At 41.0% G+C, this 14,590-nt stretch overlaps 22 non-coding genes across 22 annotated transcripts; all 22 read left to right on the top strand.

Moving 5' to 3' along the window:
• The first annotated feature begins 24 nt into the window (after nt 1–24).
• Nucleotides 25–143, top strand: LOC141304128 (5S ribosomal RNA). The gene has a single exon (XR_012344094.1). It is a non-coding gene; the product is annotated as a 5S ribosomal RNA (ribosomal RNA).
• A 753-nt stretch (nt 144–896) lies between these two features.
• On the top strand, nt 897–1,015 carry LOC141303556 (5S ribosomal RNA). Its single transcript, XR_012343537.1, has one exon. It is a non-coding gene; the product is annotated as a 5S ribosomal RNA (ribosomal RNA).
• A 753-nt stretch (nt 1,016–1,768) lies between these two features.
• On the top strand, nt 1,769–1,887 carry LOC141304127 (5S ribosomal RNA). The gene has a single exon (XR_012344092.1). It is a non-coding gene; the product is annotated as a 5S ribosomal RNA (ribosomal RNA).
• Nucleotides 1,888–1,971: 84 nt separating this feature from the next.
• On the top strand, nt 1,972–2,090 carry LOC141304126 (5S ribosomal RNA). Its single transcript, XR_012344091.1, has one exon. It is a non-coding gene; the product is annotated as a 5S ribosomal RNA (ribosomal RNA).
• A 753-nt stretch (nt 2,091–2,843) lies between these two features.
• Nucleotides 2,844–2,962, top strand: LOC141304125 (5S ribosomal RNA). The gene has a single exon (XR_012344090.1). It is a non-coding gene; the product is annotated as a 5S ribosomal RNA (ribosomal RNA).
• Nucleotides 2,963–3,715: 753 nt separating this feature from the next.
• Nucleotides 3,716–3,834, top strand: LOC141304123 (5S ribosomal RNA). Its single transcript, XR_012344088.1, has one exon. It is a non-coding gene; the product is annotated as a 5S ribosomal RNA (ribosomal RNA).
• Nucleotides 3,835–3,918: 84 nt separating this feature from the next.
• Nucleotides 3,919–4,037, top strand: LOC141304121 (5S ribosomal RNA). The gene has a single exon (XR_012344087.1). It is a non-coding gene; the product is annotated as a 5S ribosomal RNA (ribosomal RNA).
• A 753-nt stretch (nt 4,038–4,790) lies between these two features.
• On the top strand, nt 4,791–4,909 carry LOC141303381 (5S ribosomal RNA). Its single transcript, XR_012343362.1, has one exon. It is a non-coding gene; the product is annotated as a 5S ribosomal RNA (ribosomal RNA).
• Nucleotides 4,910–5,662: 753 nt separating this feature from the next.
• On the top strand, nt 5,663–5,781 carry LOC141303300 (5S ribosomal RNA). Its single transcript, XR_012343282.1, has one exon. It is a non-coding gene; the product is annotated as a 5S ribosomal RNA (ribosomal RNA).
• An 84-nt stretch (nt 5,782–5,865) lies between these two features.
• On the top strand, nt 5,866–5,984 carry LOC141304120 (5S ribosomal RNA). The gene has a single exon (XR_012344086.1). It is a non-coding gene; the product is annotated as a 5S ribosomal RNA (ribosomal RNA).
• Nucleotides 5,985–6,737: 753 nt separating this feature from the next.
• On the top strand, nt 6,738–6,856 carry LOC141304119 (5S ribosomal RNA). The gene has a single exon (XR_012344085.1). It is a non-coding gene; the product is annotated as a 5S ribosomal RNA (ribosomal RNA).
• A 753-nt stretch (nt 6,857–7,609) lies between these two features.
• On the top strand, nt 7,610–7,728 carry LOC141304118 (5S ribosomal RNA). Its single transcript, XR_012344084.1, has one exon. It is a non-coding gene; the product is annotated as a 5S ribosomal RNA (ribosomal RNA).
• Nucleotides 7,729–8,481: 753 nt separating this feature from the next.
• On the top strand, nt 8,482–8,600 carry LOC141304117 (5S ribosomal RNA). Its single transcript, XR_012344083.1, has one exon. It is a non-coding gene; the product is annotated as a 5S ribosomal RNA (ribosomal RNA).
• Nucleotides 8,601–8,683: 83 nt separating this feature from the next.
• LOC141304116 (5S ribosomal RNA) lies at nt 8,684–8,802 on the top strand. Its single transcript, XR_012344081.1, has one exon. It is a non-coding gene; the product is annotated as a 5S ribosomal RNA (ribosomal RNA).
• A 753-nt stretch (nt 8,803–9,555) lies between these two features.
• On the top strand, nt 9,556–9,674 carry LOC141303620 (5S ribosomal RNA). Its single transcript, XR_012343600.1, has one exon. It is a non-coding gene; the product is annotated as a 5S ribosomal RNA (ribosomal RNA).
• Nucleotides 9,675–10,427: 753 nt separating this feature from the next.
• Nucleotides 10,428–10,546, top strand: LOC141304115 (5S ribosomal RNA). Its single transcript, XR_012344080.1, has one exon. It is a non-coding gene; the product is annotated as a 5S ribosomal RNA (ribosomal RNA).
• Nucleotides 10,547–11,299: 753 nt separating this feature from the next.
• Nucleotides 11,300–11,418, top strand: LOC141304114 (5S ribosomal RNA). Its single transcript, XR_012344079.1, has one exon. It is a non-coding gene; the product is annotated as a 5S ribosomal RNA (ribosomal RNA).
• An 83-nt stretch (nt 11,419–11,501) lies between these two features.
• LOC141304113 (5S ribosomal RNA) lies at nt 11,502–11,620 on the top strand. The gene has a single exon (XR_012344078.1). It is a non-coding gene; the product is annotated as a 5S ribosomal RNA (ribosomal RNA).
• A 753-nt stretch (nt 11,621–12,373) lies between these two features.
• Nucleotides 12,374–12,492, top strand: LOC141304110 (5S ribosomal RNA). The gene has a single exon (XR_012344076.1). It is a non-coding gene; the product is annotated as a 5S ribosomal RNA (ribosomal RNA).
• Nucleotides 12,493–13,245: 753 nt separating this feature from the next.
• Nucleotides 13,246–13,364, top strand: LOC141304109 (5S ribosomal RNA). Its single transcript, XR_012344075.1, has one exon. It is a non-coding gene; the product is annotated as a 5S ribosomal RNA (ribosomal RNA).
• An 84-nt stretch (nt 13,365–13,448) lies between these two features.
• Nucleotides 13,449–13,567, top strand: LOC141304108 (5S ribosomal RNA). The gene has a single exon (XR_012344074.1). It is a non-coding gene; the product is annotated as a 5S ribosomal RNA (ribosomal RNA).
• Nucleotides 13,568–14,320: 753 nt separating this feature from the next.
• On the top strand, nt 14,321–14,439 carry LOC141303379 (5S ribosomal RNA). The gene has a single exon (XR_012343361.1). It is a non-coding gene; the product is annotated as a 5S ribosomal RNA (ribosomal RNA).
• The last annotated feature ends 151 nt before the right edge of the window (nt 14,440–14,590 follow it).

Here is a 14,590-nt window from a genome sequence, read left to right as displayed (position 1 = left end):
AGCCCACTTTTTGGAGCAGCCCTCGCTTACGGCCATACCGCGCTGAGAGCGCCCGATCTCGTCTGATCTCGGAAGCTAAGCAGCGTCGGGCCTGCTTAGTACTTGGATGGGAGACCGCCTGGGAATACCAGGTGCTGTAAGCTTTTGCCTTTTCTTCACTATTTATATAATATGCTGGCTTTTAGAAAGACGTGTTTTACCGCTCTATTTATTACAATCATTTAAATGTATTATAGAGTTTTAAGTGTTTTACATGTTTTTTAGGCCATTTTATTACTCTTAACATTTTAAGTGAGTGTGTGTCTTTAAAAAATGGATGGTTGGCCTGCCATGTGACTAGACACATGACAGGAAGCAGGAAGTACAACTGTATAAGAGAGCAGCATGACAAACAAAGGACAGTCACCAAACTGTTGGATTGAGGAGTTGCTAATTTTAGAGCTCACCTTTCCATTCACCACCTGCAAACTTTGGATTACACTTTCTGTGGATTGTATATACACCGGTGGACACTCACATTGGACTTATCAACACACTGGGATTCTTGGACTGTTTTTAGGGTATGGACAAATGAACTGTATTCTTTTAACAGCGTTTACCTCGTTTTATCGTGTTGTTTTAAAGTCTTTTATGTGAACCTTGTAAATAAACCAAATCTATTTAAACCAATCTTCTTTTATGTCTCATTCTTTTAACCACTAGTCATCTCTCACAGTTAAATCTGACCCCATTTTAGTCTTGTAACTCGGCTGATAAGGCCGATTGTTACACTTGGATGGGAGACCGCCTGGGATTACCAGGTGCTGTAAGCTTTTGCCTTTTCTTCACTATTTATATAATATGCTGGCTTTTACGGAGGCTGATCTTTAAATAGCCCACTTTTTGGAGCAGCCCTCGCTTACGGCCATACCGCGCTGAGAGCGCCCTATCTCGTCTGATCTCGGAAGCTAAGCAGCGTCGGGCCTGCTTAGTACTTGGATGGGAGACCGCCTGGGAATACCAGGTGCTGTAAGCTTTTGCCTTTTCTTCACTATTTATATAATATGCTGGCTTTTAGAAAGACGTGTTTTACCGCTCTATTTATTACAATCATTTAAATGTATTATAGAGTTTTAAGTGTTTTACATGTTTTTTAGGCCATTTTATTACTCTTAACATTTTAAGTGAGTGTGTGTCTATAAAAAATGGATGGTTGGCCTGCCATGTGACTAGACACATGACAGGAAGCAGGAAGTACAACTGTATAAGAGAGCAGCATGACAAACAAAGGACAGTCACCAAACTGTTGGATTGAGGAGTTGCTAATTTTAGAGCTCACCTTTCCATTCACCACCTGCAAACTTTGGATTACACTTTCTGTGGATTGTATATACACCGGTGGACACTCACATTGGACTTATCAACACACTGGGATTCTTGGACTGTTTTTAGGGTATGGACAAATGAACTGTATTCTTTTAACAGCGTTTACCTCGTTTTATCGTGTTGTTTTAAAGTCTTTTATGTGAACCTTGTAAATAAACCAAATCTATTTAAACCAATCTTCTTTTATGTCTCATTCTTTTAACCACTAGTCATCTCTCACAGTTAAATCTGATCCCATTTTAGTCTTGTAACTCGGCTGATAAGGCCGATTGTTACACTTGGATGGGAGACCGCCTGGGAATACCAGGTGCTGTAAGCTTTTGCCTTTTCTTCACTATTTATATAATATGCTGGCTTTTACGGAGGCTGATCTTTAAATAGCCCACTTTTTGGAGCAGCCCTCGCTTACGGCCATACCGCGCTGAGAGCGCCCGATCTCGTCTGATCTCGGAAGCTAAGCAGCGTCGGGCCTGCTTAGTACTTGGATGGGAGACCGCCTGGGAATACCAGGTGCTGTAAGCTTTTGCCTTTTCTTCACTATTTATATAATATGCTGGCTTTTACGGAGGCTGATCTTTAAATAGCCCACTTTTTGGAGCAGCCCTCGCTTACGGCCATACCGCGCTGAGAGCGCCCGATCTCGTCTGATCTCGGAAGCTAAGCAGCGTCGGGCCTGCTTAGTACTTGGATGGGAGACCGCCTGGGAATACCAGGTGCTGTAAGCTTTTGCCTTTTCTTCACTATTTATATAATATGCTGGCTTTTAGAAAGACGTGTTTTACCGCTCTATTTATTACAATCATTTAAATGTATTATAGAGTTTTAAGTGTTTTACATGTTTTTTAGGCCATTTTATTACTCTTAACATTTTAAGTGAGTGTGTGTCTTTAAAAAATGGATGGTTGGCCTGCCATGTGACTAGACACATGACAGGAAGCAGGAAGTACAACTGTATAAGAGAGCAGCATGACAAACAAAGGACAGTCACCAAACTGTTGGATTGAGGAGTTGCTAATTTTAGAGCTCACCTTTCCATTCACCACCTGCAAACTTTGGATTACACTTTCTGTGGATTGTATATACACCGGTGGACACTCACATTGGACTTATCAACACACTGGGATTCTTGGACTGTTTTTAGGGTATGGACAAATGAACTGTATTCTTTTAACAGCGTTTACCTCGTTTTATCGTGTTGTTTTAAAGTCTTTTATGTGAACCTTGTAAATAAACCAAATCTATTTAAACCAATCTTCTTTTATGTCTCATTCTTTTAACCACTAGTCATCTCTCACAGTTAAATCTGACCCCATTTTAGTCTTGTAACTCGGCTGATAAGGCCGATTGTTACACTTGGATGGGAGACCGCCTGGGATTACCAGGTGCTGTAAGCTTTTGCCTTTTCTTCACTATTTATATAATATGCTGGCTTTTACGGAGGCTGATCTTTAAATAGCCCACTTTTTGGAGCAGCCCTCGCTTACGGCCATACCGCGCTGAGAGCGCCCGATCTCGTCTGATCTCGGAAGCTAAGCAGCGTCGGGCCTGCTTAGTACTTGGATGGGAGACCGCCTGGGAATACCAGGTGCTGTAAGCTTTTGCCTTTTCTTCACTATTTATATAATATGCTGGCTTTTAGAAAGACGTGTTTTACCGCTCTATTTATTACAATCATTTAAATGTATTATAGAGTTTTAAGTGTTTTACATGTTTTTTAGGCCATTTTATTACTCTTAACATTTTAAGTGAGTGTGTGTCTTTAAAAAATGGATGGTTGGCCTGCCATGTGACTAGACACATGACAGGAAGCAGGAAGTACAACTGTATAAGAGAGCAGCATGACAAACAAAGGACAGTCACCAAACTGTTGGATTGAGGAGTTGCTAATTTTAGAGCTCACCTTTCCATTCACCACCTGCAAACTTTGGATTACACTTTCTGTGGATTGTATATACACCGGTGGACACTCACATTGGACTTATCAACACACTGGGATTCTTGGACTGTTTTTAGGGTATGGACAAATGAACTGTATTCTTTTAACAGCGTTTACCTCGTTTTATCGTGTTGTTTTAAAGTCTTTTATGTGAACCTTGTAAATAAACCAAATCTATTTAAACCAATCTTCTTTTATGTCTCATTCTTTTAACCACTAGTCATCTCTCACAGTTAAATCTGATCCCATTTTAGTCTTGTAACTCGACTGATAAGGCCGATTGTTACACTTGGATGGGAGACCGCCTGGGAATACCAGGTGCTGTAAGCTTTTGCCTTTTCTTCACTATTTATATAATATGCTGGCTTTTACGGAGGCTGATCTTTAAATAGCCCACTTTTTGGAGCAGCCCTCGCTTACGGCCATACCGCGCTGAGAGCGCCCGATCTCGTCTGATCTCGGAAGCTAAGCAGCGTCGGGCCTGCTTAGTACTTGGATGGGAGACCGCCTGGGAATACCAGGTGCTGTAAGCTTTTGCCTTTTCTTCACTATTTATATAATATGCTGGCTTTTACGGAGGCTGATCTTTAAATAGCCCACTTTTTGGAGCAGCCCTCGCTTACGGCCATACCGCGCTGAGAGCGCCCGATCTCGTCTGATCTCGGAAGCTAAGCAGCGTCGGGCCTGCTTAGTACTTGGATGGGAGACCGCCTGGGAATACCAGGTGCTGTAAGCTTTTGCCTTTTCTTCACTATTTATATAATATGCTGGCTTTTAGAAAGACGTGTTTTACCGCTCTATTTATTACAATCATTTAAATGTATTATAGAGTTTTAAGTGTTTTACATGTTTTTTAGGCCATTTTATTACTCTTAACATTTTAAGTGAGTGTGTGTCTTTAAAAAATGGATGGTTGGCCTGCCATGTGACTAGACACATGACAGGAAGCAGGAAGTACAACTGTATAAGAGAGCAGCATGACAAACAAAGGACAGTCACCAAACTGTTGGATTGAGGAGTTGCTAATTTTAGAGCTCACCTTTCCATTCACCACCTGCAAACTTTGGATTACACTTTCTGTGGATTGTATATACACCGGTGGACACTCACATTGGACTTATCAACACACTGGGATTCTTGGACTGTTTTTAGGGTATGGACAAATGAACTGTATTCTTTTAACAGCGTTTACCTCGTTTTATCGTGTTGTTTTAAAGTCTTTTATGTGAACCTTGTAAATAAACCAAATCTATTTAAACCAATCTTCTTTTATGTCTCATTCTTTTAACCACTAGTCATCTCTCACAGTTAAATCTGACCCCATTTTAGTCTTGTAACTCGGCTGATAAGGCCAATTGTTACACTTGGATGGGAGACCGCCTGGGATTACCAGGTGCTGTAAGCTTTTGCCTTTTCTTCACTATTTATATAATATGCTGGCTTTTACGGAGGCTGATCTTTAAATAGCCCACTTTTTGGAGCAGCCCTCGCTTACGGCCATACCCTGCTGAGAGCGCCCGATCTCGTCTGATCTCGGAAGCTAAGCAGCGTCGGGCCTGCTTAGTACTTGGATGGGAGACCGCCTGGGAATACCAGGTGCTGTAAGCTTTTGCCTTTTCTTCACTATTTATATAATATGCTGGCTTTTAGAAAGACGTGTTTTACCGCTCTATTTATTACAATCATTTAAATGTATTATAGAGTTTTAAGTGTTTTACATGTTTTTTAGGCCATTTTATTACTCTTAACATTTTAAGTGAGTGTGTGTCTTTAAAAAATGGATGGTTGGCCTGCCATGTGACTAGACACATGACAGGAAGCAGGAAGTACAACTGTATAAGAGAGCAGCATGACAAACAAAGGACAGTCACCAAACTGTTGGATTGAGGAGTTGCTAATTTTAGAGCTCACCTTTCCATTCACCACCTGCAAACTTTGGATTACACTTTCTGTGGATTGTATATACACCGGTGGACACTCACATTGGACTTATCAACACACTGGGATTCTTGGACTGTTTTTAGGGTATGGACAAATGAACTGTATTCTTTTAACAGCGTTTACCTCGTTTTATCGTGTTGTTTTAAAGTCTTTTATGTGAACCTTGTAAATAAACCAAATCTATTTAAACCAATCTTCTTTTATGTCTCATTCTTTTAACCACTAGTCATCTCTCACAGTTAAATCTGATCCCATTTTAGTCTTGTAACTCGACTGATAAGGCCGATTGTTACACTTGGATGGGAGACCGCCTGGGAATACCAGGTGCTGTAAGCTTTTGCCTTTTCTTCACTATTTATATAATATGCTGGCTTTTACGGAGGCTGATCTTTAAATAGCCCACTTTTTGGAGCAGCCCTCGCTTACGGCCATACCGCGCTGAGATCGCCCGATCTCGTCTGATCTCGGAAGCTAAGCAGCGTCGGGCCTGCTTAGTACTTGGATGGGAGACCGCCTGGGAATACCAGGTGCTGTAAGCTTTTGCCTTTTCTTCACTATTTATATAATATGCTGGCTTTTACGGAGGCTGATCTTTAAATAGCCCACTTTTTGGAGCAGCCCTCGCTTACGGCCATACCGCGCTGAGAGCGCCCGATCTCGTCTGATCTCGGAAGCTAAGCAGCGTCGGGCCTGCTTAGTACTTGGATGGGAGACCGCCTGGGAATACCAGGTGCTGTAAGCTTTTGCCTTTTCTTCACTATTTATATAATATGCTGGCTTTTAGAAAGACGTGTTTTACCGCTCTATTTATTACAATCATTTAAATGTATTATAGAGTTTTAAGTGTTTTACATGTTTTTTAGGCCATTTTATTACTCTTAACATTTTAAGTGAGTGTGTGTCTTTAAAAAATGGATGGTTGGCCTGCCATGTGACTAGACACATGACAGGAAGCAGGAAGTACAACTGTATAAGAGAGCAGCATGACAAACAAAGGACAGTCACCAAACTGTTGGATTGAGGAGTTGCTAATTTTAGAGCTCACCTTTCCATTCACCACCTGCAAACTTTGGATTACACTTTCTGTGGATTGTATATACACCGGTGGACACTCACATTGGACTTATCAACACACTGGGATTCTTGGACTGTTTTTAGGGTATGGACAAATGAACTGTATTCTTTTAACAGCGTTTACCTCGTTTTATCGTGTTGTTTTAAAGTCTTTTATGTGAACCTTGTAAATAAACCAAATCTATTTAAACCAATCTTCTTTTATGTCTCATTCTTTTAACCACTAGTCATCTCTCACAGTTAAATCTGACCCCATTTTAGTCTTGTAACTCGGCTGATAAGGCCGATTGTTACACTTGGATGGGAGACCGCCTGGGATTACCAGGTGCTGTAAGCTTTTGCCTTTTCTTCACTATTTATATAATATGCTGGCTTTTACGGAGGCTGATCTTTAAATAGCCCACTTTTTGGAGCAGCCCTCGCTTACGGCCATACCGCGCTGAGAGCGCCCGATCTCGTCTGATCTCGGAAGCTAAGCAGCGTCGGGCCTGCTTAGTACTTGGATGGGAGACCGCCTGGGAATACCAGGTGCTGTAAGCTTTTGCCTTTTCTTCACTATTTATATAATATGCTGGCTTTTAGAAAGACGTGTTTTACCGCTCTATTTATTACAATCATTTAAATGTATTATAGAGTTTTAAGTGTTTTACATGTTTTTTAGGCCATTTTATTACTCTTAACATTTTAAGTGAGTGTGCGTCTTTAAAAAATGGATGGTTGGCCTGCCATGTGACTAGACACATGACAGGAAGCAGGAAGTACAACTGTATAAGAGAGCAGCATGACAAACAAAGGACAGTCACCAAACTGTTGGATTGAGGAGTTGCTAATTTTAGAGCTCACCTTTCCATTCACCACCTGCAAACTTTGGATTACACTTTCTGTGGATTGTATATACACCGGTGGACACTCACATTGGACTTATCAACACACTGGGATTCTTGGACTGTTTTTAGGGTATGGACAAATGAACTGTATTCTTTTAACAGCGTTTACCTCGTTTTATCGTGTTGTTTTAAAGTCTTTTATGTGAACCTTGTAAATAAACCAAATCTATTTAAACCAATCTTCTTTTATGTCTCATTCTTTTAACCACTAGTCATCTCTCACAGTTAAATCTGACCCCATTTTAGTCTTGTAACTCGGCTGATAAGGCCGATTGTTACACTTGGATGGGAGACCGCCTGGGATTACCAGGTGCTGTAAGCTTTTGCCTTTTCTTCACTATTTATATAATATGCTGGCTTTTACGGAGGCTGATCTTTAAATAGCCCACTTTTTGGAGCAGCCCTCGCTTACGGCCATACCGCGCTGAGAGCGCCCGATCTCGTCTGATCTCGGAAGCTAAGCAGCGTCGGGCCTGCTTAGTACTTGGATGGGAGACCGCCTGGGAATACCAGGTGCTGTAAGCTTTTGCCTTTTCTTCACTATTTATATAATATGCTGGCTTTTAGAAAGACGTGTTTTACCGCTCTATTTATTACAATCATTTAAATGTATTATAGAGTTTTAAGTGTTTTACATGTTTTTTAGGCCATTTTATTACTCTTAACATTTTAAGTGAGTGTGCGTCTTTAAAAAATGGATGGTTGGCCTGCCATGTGACTAGACACATGACAGGAAGCAGGAAGTACAACTGTATAAGAGAGCAGCATGACAAACAAAGGACAGTCACCAAACTGTTGGATTGAGGAGTTGCTAATTTTAGAGCTCACCTTTCCATTCACCACCTGCAAACTTTGGATTACACTTTCTGTGGATTGTATATACACCGGTGGACACTCACATTGGACTTATCAACACACTGGGATTCTTGGACTGTTTTTAGGGTATGGACAAATGAACTGTATTCTTTTAACAGCGTTTACCTCGTTTTATCGTGTTGTTTTAAAGTCTTTTATGTGAACCTTGTAAATAAACCAAATCTATTTAAACCAATCTTCTTTTATGTCTCATTCTTTTAACCACTCGTCATCTCTCACAGTTAAATCTGACCCCATTTTAGTCTTGTAACTCGGCTGATAAGGCCGATTGTTACACTTGGATGGGAGACCGCCTGGGATTACCAGGTGCTGTAAGCTTTTGCCTTTTCTTCACTATTTATATAATATGCTGGCTTTCACGGAGGCTGATCTTTAAATAGCCCACTTTTTGGAGCAGCCCTCGCTTACGGCCATACCGCGCTGAGAGCGCCCGATCTCGTCTGATCTCGGAAGCTAAGCAGCGTCGGGCCTGCTTAGTACTTGGATGGGAGACCGCCTGGGAATACCAGGTGCTGTAAGCTTTTGCCTTTTCTTCACTATTTATATAATATGCTGGCTTTACGGAGGCTGATCTTTAAATAGCCCACTTTTTGGAGCAGCCCTCGCTTACGGCCATACCGCGCTGAGAGCGCCCGATCTCGTCTGATCTCGGAAGCTAAGCAGCGTCGGGCCTGCTTAGTACTTGGATGGGAGACCGCCTGGGAATACCAGGTGCTGTAAGCTTTTGCCTTTTCTTCACTATTTATATAATATGCTGGCTTTTAGAAAGACGTGTTTTACCGCTCTATTTATTACAATCATTTAAATGTATTATAGAGTTTTAAGTGTTTTACATGTTTTTTAGGCCATTTTATTACTCTTAACATTTTAAGTGAGTGTGTGTCTTTAAAAAATGGATGGTTGGCCTGCCATGTGACTAGACACATGACAGGAAGCAGGAAGTACAACTGTATAAGAGAGCAGCATGACAAACAAAGGACAGTCACCAAACTGTTGGATTGAGGAGTTGCTAATTTTAGAGCTCACCTTTCCATTCACCACCTGCAAACTTTGGATTACACTTTCTGTGGATTGTATATACACCGGTGGACACTCACATTGGACTTATCAACACACTGGGATTCTTGGACTGTTTTTAGGGTATGGACAAATGAACTGTATTCTTTTAACAGCGTTTACCTCGTTTTATCGTGTTGTTTTAAAGTCTTTTATGTGAACCTTGTAAATAAACCAAATCTATTTAAACCAATCTTCTTTTATGTCTCATTCTTTTAACCACTAGTCATCTCTCACAGTTAAATCTGACCCCATTTTAGTCTTGTAACTCGGCTGATAAGGCCGATTGTTACACTTGGATGGGAGACCGCCTGGGATTACCAGGTGCTGTAAGCTTTTGCCTTTTCTTCACTATTTATATAATATGCTGGCTTTTACGGAGGCTGATTTTTAAATAGCCCACTTTTTGGAGCAGCCCTCGCTTACGGCCATACTGCGCTGAGAGCGCCCTATCTCGTCTGATCTCGGAAGCTAAGCAGCGTCGGGCCTGCTTAGTACTTGGATGGGAGACCGCCTGGGAATACCAGGTGCTGTAAGCTTTTGCCTTTTCTTCACTATTTATATAATATGCTGGCTTTTAGAAAGACGTGTTTTACCGCTCTATTTATTACAATCATTTAAATGTATTATAGAGTTTTAAGTGTTTTACATGTTTTTTAGGCCATTTTATTACTCTTAACATTTTAAGTGAGTGTGTGTCTATAAAAAATGGATGGTTGGCCTGCCATGTGACTAGACACATGACAGGAAGCAGGAAGTACAACTGTATAAGAGAGCAGCATGACAAACAAAGGACAGTCACCAAACTGTTGGATTGAGGAGTTGCTAATTTTAGAGCTCACCTTTCCATTCACCACCTGCAAACTTTGGATTACACTTTCTGTGGATTGTATATACACCGGTGGACACTCACATTGGACTTATCAACACACTGGGATTCTTGGACTGTTTTTAGGGTATGGACAAATGAACTGTATTCTTTTAACAGCGTTTACCTCGTTTTATCGTGTTGTTTTAAAGTCTTTTATGTGAACCTTGTAAATAAACCAAATCTATTTAAACCAATCTTCTTTTATGTCTCATTCTTTTAACCACTAGTCATCTCTCACAGTTAAATCTGATCCCATTTTAGTCTTGTAACTCGGCTGATAAGGCCGATTGTTACACTTGGATGGGAGACCGCCTGGGAATACCAGGTGCTGTAAGCTTTTGCCTTTTCTTCACTATTTATATAATATGCTGGCTTTTACGGAGGCTGATCTTTAAATAGCCCACTTTTTGGAGCAGCCCTCGCTTACGGCCATACCGCGCTGAGAGCGCCCGATCTCGTCTGATCTCGGAAGCTAAGCAGCGTCGGGCCTGCTTAGTACTTGGATGGGAGACCGCCTGGGAATACCAGGTGCTGTAAGCTTTTGCCTTTTCTTCACTATTTATATAATATGCTGGCTTTTAGAAAGACGTGTTTTACCGCTCTATTTATTACAATCATTTAAATGTATTATAGAGTTTTAAGTGTTTTACATGTTTTTTAGGCCATTTTATTACTCTTAACATTTTAAGTGAGTGTGCGTCTTTAAAAAATGGATGGTTGGCCTGCCATGTGACTAGACACATGACAGGAAGCAGGAAGTACAACTGTATAAGAGAGCAGCATGACAAACAAAGGACAGTCACCAAACTGTTGGATTGAGGAGTTGCTAATTTTAGAGCTCACCTTTCCATTCACCACCTGCAAACTTTGGATTACACTTTCTGTGGATTGTATATACACCGGTGGACACTCACATTGGACTTATCAACACACTGGGATTCTTGGACTGTTTTTAGGGTATGGACAAATGAACTGTATTCTTTTAACAGCGTTTACCTCGTTTTATCGTGTTGTTTTAAAGTCTTTTATGTGAACCTTGTAAATAAACCAAATCTATTTAAACCAATCTTCTTTTATGTCTCATTCTTTTAACCACTAGTCATCTCTCACAGTTAAATCTGACCCCATTTTAGTCTTGTAACTCGGCTGATAAGGCCGATTGTTACACTTGGATGGGAGACCGCCTGGGATTACCAGGTGCTGTAAGCTTTTGCCTTTTCTTCACTATTTATATAATATGCTGGCTTTCACGGAGGCTGATCTTTAAATAGCCCACTTTTTGGAGCAGCCCTCGCTTACGGCCATACCGCGCTGAGAGCGCCCGATCTCGTCTGATCTCGGAAGCTAAGCAGCGTCGGGCCTGCTTAGTACTTGGATGGGAGACCGCCTGGGAATACCAGGTGCTGTAAGCTTTTGCCTTTTCTTCACTATTTATATAATATGCTGGCTTTACGGAGGCTGATCTTTAAATAGCCCACTTTTTGGAGCAGCCCTCGCTTACGGCCATACCGCGCTGAGAGCGCCCGATCTCGTCTGATCTCGGAAGCTAAGCAGCGTCGGGCCTGCTTAGTACTTGGATGGGAGACCGCCTGGGAATACCAGGTGCTGTAAGCTTTTGCCTTTTCTTCACTATTTATATAATATGCTGGCTTTTAGAAAGACGTGTTTTACCGCTCTATTTATTACAATCATTTAAATGTATTATAGAGTTTTAAGTGTTTTACATGTTTTTTAGGCCATTTTATTACTCTTAACATTTTAAGTGAGTGTGTGTCTTTAAAAAATGGATGGTTGGCCTGCCATGTGACTAGACACATGACAGGAAGCAGGAAGTACAACTGTATAAGAGAGCAGCATGACAAACAAAGGACAGTCACCAAACTGTTGGATTGAGGAGTTGCTAATTTTAGAGCTCACCTTTCCATTCACCACCTGCAAACTTTGGATTACACTTTCTGTGGATTGTATATACACCGGTGGACACTCACATTGGACTTATCAACACACTGGGATTCTTGGACTGTTTTTAGGGTATGGACAAATGAACTGTATTCTTTTAACAGCGTTTACCTCGTTTTATCGTGTTGTTTTAAAGTCTTTTATGTGAACCTTGTAAATAAACCAAATCTATTTAAACCAATCTTCTTTTATGTCTCATTCTTTTAACCACTAGTCATCTCTCACAGTTAAATCTGACCCCATTTTAGTCTTGTAACTCGGCTGATAAGGCCGATTGTTACACTTGGATGGGAGACCGCCTGGGATTACCAGGTGCTGTAAGCTTTTGCCTTTTCTTCACTATTTATATAATATGCTGGCTTTTACGGAGGCTGATCTTTAAATAGCCCACTTTTTGGAGCAGCCCTCGCTTACGGCCATACCGCGCTGAGAGCGCCCGATCTCGTCTGATCTCGGAAGCTAAGCAGCGTCGGGCCTGCTTAGTACTTGGATGGGAGACCGCCTGGGAATACCAGGTGCTGTAAGCTTTTGCCTTTTCTTCACTATTTATATAATATGCTGGCTTTTAGAAAGACGTGTTTTACCGCTCTATTTATTACAATCATTTAAATGTATTATAGAGTTTTAAGTGTTTTACATGTTTTTTAGGCCATTTTATTACTCTTAACATTTTAAGTGAGTGTGTGTCTTTAAAAAATGGATGGTTGGCCTGCCATGTGACTAGACACATGACAGGAAGCAGGAAGTACAACTGTATAAGAGAGCAGCATGACAAACAAAGGACAGTCACCAAACTGTTGGATTGAGGAGTTGCTAATTTTAGAGCTCACCTTTCCATTCACCACCTGCAAACTTTGGATTACACTTTCTGTGGATTGTATATACACCGGTGGACACTCACATTGGACTTATCAACACACTGGGATTCTTGGACTGTTTTTAGGGTATGGACAAATGAACTGTATTCTTTTAACAGCGTTTACCTCGTTTTATCGTGTTGTTTTAAAGTCTTTTATGTGAACCTTGTAAATAAACCAAATCTATTTAAACCAATCTTCTTTTATGTCTCATTCTTTTAACCACTAGTCATCTCTCACAGTTAAATCTGATCCCATTTTAGTCTTGTAACTCGACTGATAAGGCCGATTGTTACACTTGGATGGGAGACCGCCTGGGAATACCAGGTGCTGTAAGCTTTTGCCTTTTCTTCACTATTTATATAATATGCTGGCTTTTACGGAGGCTGATCTTTAAATAGCCCACTTTTTGGAGCAGCCCTCGCTTACGGCCATACCGCGCTGAGAGCGCCCGATCTCGTCTGATCTCGGAAGCTAAGCAGCGTCGGGCCTGCTTAGTACTTGGATGGGAGACCGCCTGGGAATACCAGGTGCTGTAAGCTTTTGCCTTTTCTTCACTATTTATATAATATGCTGGCTTTTACGGAGGCTGATCTTTAAATAGCCCACTTTTTGGAGCAGCCCTCGCTTACGGCCATACCGCGCTGAGAGCGCCCGATCTCGTCTGATCTCGGAAGCTAAGCAGCGTCGGGCCTGCTTAGTACTTGGATGGGAGACCGCCTGGGAATACCAGGTGCTGTAAGCTTTTGCCTTTTCTTCACTATTTATATAATATGCTGGCTTTTAGAAAGACGTGTTTTACCGCTCTATTTATTACAATCATTTAAATGTATTATAGAGTTTTAAGTGTTTTACATGTTTTTTAGGCCATTTTATTACTCTTAACATTTTAAGTGAGTGTGTGTCTTTAAAAAATGGATGGTTGGCCTGCCATGTGACTAGACACATGACAGGAAGCAGGAAGTACAACTGTATAAGAGAGCAGCATGACAAACAAAGGACAGTCACCAAACTGTTGGATTGAGGAGTTGCTAATTTTAGAGCTCACCTTTCCATTCACCACCTGCAAACTTTGGATTACACTTTCTGTGGATTGTATATACACCGGTGGACACTCACATTGGACTTATCAACACACTGGGATTCTTGGACTGTTTTTAGGGTATGGACAAATGAACTGTATTCTTTTAACAGCGTTTACCTCGTTTTATCGTGTTGTTTTAAAGTCTTTTATGTGAACCTTGTAAATAAACCAAATCTATTTAAACCAATCTTCTTTTATGTCTCATTCTTTTAACCACTAGTCATCTCTCACAGTTAAATCTGACCCCATTTTAGTCTTGTAACTCGGCTGATAAGGCCAATTGTTACACTTGGATGGGAGACCGCCTGGGATTACCAGGTGCTGTAAGCTTTTGCCTTTTCTTCACTATTTATATAATATGCTGGCTTTTACGGAGGCTGATCTTTAAATAGCCCACTTTTTGGAGCAGCCCTCGCTTACGGCCATACCCTGCTGAGAGCGCCCGATCTCGTCTGATCTCGGAAGCTAAGCAGCGTCGGGCCTGCTTAGTACTTGGATGGGAGACCGCCTGGGAATACCAGGTGCTGTAAGCTTTTGCCTTTTCTTCACTATTTATATAATATGCTGGCTTTTAGAAAGACGTGTTTTACCGCTCTATTTATTACAATCATTTAAATGTATTATAGAGTTTTAAGTGTTTTACATGTTTTTTAGGCCATTTTATTACTCTTAACATTTTAAGTG

Source organism: Garra rufa, unplaced genomic scaffold, assembly GCF_049309525.1.
Source record: "Garra rufa unplaced genomic scaffold, GarRuf1.0 hap1_unplaced_001, whole genome shotgun sequence".
Lineage (NCBI taxonomy): Eukaryota > Metazoa > Chordata > Actinopteri > Cypriniformes > Cyprinidae > Garra > Garra rufa.
The sequence above is the reverse complement of the archived record's forward strand: the minus strand, read 5'-3'. Positions and strand labels throughout refer to the sequence as shown.